Source organism: Tenrec ecaudatus, chromosome 12 (genome assembly GCF_050624435.1).
Source record: "Tenrec ecaudatus isolate mTenEca1 chromosome 12, mTenEca1.hap1, whole genome shotgun sequence".
In the NCBI taxonomy this organism is placed as follows: Eukaryota; Metazoa; Chordata; class Mammalia; order Afrosoricida; family Tenrecidae; genus Tenrec; species Tenrec ecaudatus.
This window is the reverse complement of record NC_134541.1, coordinates 90,668,404-90,671,381: the sequence shown is the minus strand read 5'-3', so window position 1 is coordinate 90,671,381 and position 2,978 is coordinate 90,668,404. Positions and strand designations below refer to the sequence as shown.

The 2,978-nt window shown below is 40.8% G+C and overlaps 1 pseudogene; it reads left to right on the top strand.

The window, feature by feature from the left end:
- Window positions 1-1,834: 1,834 nt before the first annotated feature.
- On the top strand, window positions 1,835-2,565 carry LOC142423008 (RNA-binding protein 7 pseudogene; annotated as a pseudogene).
- Window positions 2,566-2,978: the final 413 nt, after the last annotated feature.

Sequence of the window (2,978 nt, the reverse complement as noted above, 5' to 3'; positions counted from 1 at the left end):
TGCTAAATTTTAAAAATGTTTAAATATATAATATTTGGTATTGAATCAGTTAAATTGCAGGCTTACCCAATCTTCTTGTAGGCCAATTATACATATCTGGATGTTTTAAACTTTAAAAAAATGATCTCAACAGTGGTATCCTTTATACTTGAAACAAGCAGAAAATTTTCTTAGCCAAGTATTTTTAAAAATACTTATTTTGGACTCTCAGTCTATGGACTTCCTATTGGACAAACTATATATGTGGAACCTGTTAAGAAACAAACAAAAGAAAAGTAGGTGAAGGGTGACAGAGGACAATGTAAGATATGAAAATAATTATTATTTATCAAGCTCATGAGGGAGGGAGAGAAGGAGGGTGGGAGAAGGGGGGAAACGAAGAGCTGATATCAAGGGCTCAAGTAGAAAGAAAATGCTTTGAAAATGATGATGGCAACATATTTACAAATGTGCTTGATACAATGGATGAATGTATGGATCATGCTAAGGGATGTAAAAGCCCCAATAAAAGTATTTTTTAATATCATACATTATGATTGTTTTTTAATTGGCAGAAAATTACTTAGTGATACTAGTCTATTGTATGGTACTTATCTTAGAAAAACATGAAATAGATAGAGTATTCCCTTGTTCTTCATTTGCTTTTTAGAAATCATATTCATACTTTGATATAGGGAGATTTGATTAATGATAGATCATGTGGGGATTTCTATGACTCAGTGCGCTATCATTATTCATATAGTTAAAGTTTATTGTGCCAACCTGGCAAATAAACACATATGGGGTTAATTGAAGGGCAGAGAGATAAATGGCTTGGTGAGCTTCACCTTTCTAGTTCTTAAGTCACTTGCTTTCCGATGGTGGGACCAGAGTGCAGCTGCCTTAGCCAGTTCCCTGCTTCAGCTGGCAAGGCTCACTTCCTGCAAGACATTCCTGAGGAGAAGCCGCATAGACCTACCCCGATGCAACCCTGGGTGCTGGAGCAGCCTTGTGGAGACCCCTGCCAGTGCTGAGATGCTTACACATTCACTGACTAGGCTTTCCTCCTGCAGTCAGCGTCGTTGCATGTGTTTTGTGAGATGGTGGAGGACTTTGTGAATTGGTGTTGGACATATGAATTAATGTTGCACATGTGGGTTTGGGCAGCACTAGGTTGGGATATTTTCTTGATTTGCACTTCCCCTCAATATAAAACTCTCTCTTATACATGAGTTTCTGTGGATTTGTTTGTCTAAAGTACCCAGACTAATACAATTATTTTTGCAGAGAAATTTTCCTCCAAACCCAAGTCAAGTTCATTGACCAGCCATTTGTGAAATTTTCTCCCACTTCAAGTCTCTGATGGTTTCATAGAAGGCATAGAGTTCCTGACTGTGTTCTCAGCAGTATTTTTCTTAGTCTCTTACAGCTGTGACTTGTTCATAAGAGACTTGCATTTGAACCCCATATTTATTTCCTCTATCAACTCAAAATGTTGGGCAATTTATGTTTGTTTTATATGGTTGAGACAAAGCTTTACCAGGGGCATGAAAACTTTTTTTTATCAATATTAGTAATTGTTTGGAAAAGCCATGAAAAGCGGGGATATTTGCCTCAGCCTCATTGCCTTCAAAGACCATTCCTCTTACTTGGGAATGTTCATGGTCCATCTGAGGATTCTGTCATGAGATTCAGGATGACTTGAAAGCATACAGCATTATGATGAAGTTGTGTGAAATACTTGAGTCAGAATATTTCTCACTTTAAAATATTTTATTGTGGGCGTCTCTCCCGGGTGTGGTGTGGGGGGGGGTGGCGAGCGGGGCGGACTGCACTCTCTTCGTGGGCAATCTTGAGACTAAAGTGACCGAGGAACTCCTTTTCGAGCTCTTCCTCCAGGCTGGGCCAGTAACAAAAGTAAAAATCCCTAAAGATAAGGATGGTAAACCAAAGCAATTTGCATTTGTCAACTTTAAACACGAAATATCTGTACCTTATGCCATGAATCTGCTTAACGGGATCAAGCTTTTTGGAAGGCCCATCAAAATTCCGGTTAGATCAGGAAGTAGCCATGCTTCGCAGGATGTCAGTGTGTCACATTCCCAGCATCATGCTGGGAATTCAAGCCCAACTTCTACTTCTCCCAGCAGCAGGTATGAAAGGCCTATGGATAACGTGACTCTGTCAATGCAGACAATTGAGCGGTCTTTCTCTTCTCCAGAGAATTTTCAGAGACAAGCAATGATGAACAGTGCTTTGAGACACATACCATATAGCGGGAAGTTTGGTTCTACACAGCTGGATCATTCAGGATTCTCCCCAGCAGTTCAGTCACCCAGTCCATCTTTTAACCAGTCTCCAAGCTCCCAGTGGCGCCAAGATACGCCATCGTCACAACGCAAAGCCCGACAGAATTCTCATCCCTATGTAGTGGACAGGCAGTATAGCTGGGAACAGTGTTACAGTGATCATGGCTCCGACCGGCATTACCGAGGCAGCCGGGAAGACTTCTTTTATGAAAACCGAAACCACGATGGCTGGAGCCATGACTACGACAGCAGCGCGAGATAATGGTGGTAGAGATGGGAAGTGGCGCTCCTCTCGACACTAACGAGACTTGAAAGAAAAGCACATTGTCTTCCCTTTTCTTAGGGTCATTTTTGGCTCTGATGGCTAACATGCTCTGGAAAAGTTTATGTGAAAAACTGTACAGAGCAACTTTACCAACTGCAACATCTCCTTTAAGGGAATAAAAACCTTCACCACCAGTTTCATACAGAAAAAAATATATATTTTATTGTGCTTTGATTGAAGGTTTGCTTAGCAAATTATTTTTTCATTGAATAATTCATAGACAAATTGTTCTGTGACGAGATTATAATGTCTGCAGGCCCAGGCCATGTATAAACAGGCACTTTCTCCTTCTCTTCCCTGGGGTGCCTTTTCCAATTTACCCAGTTTTCCTGTCCCTGCCCGCCCTCGCTAGTTTTGGACAAATA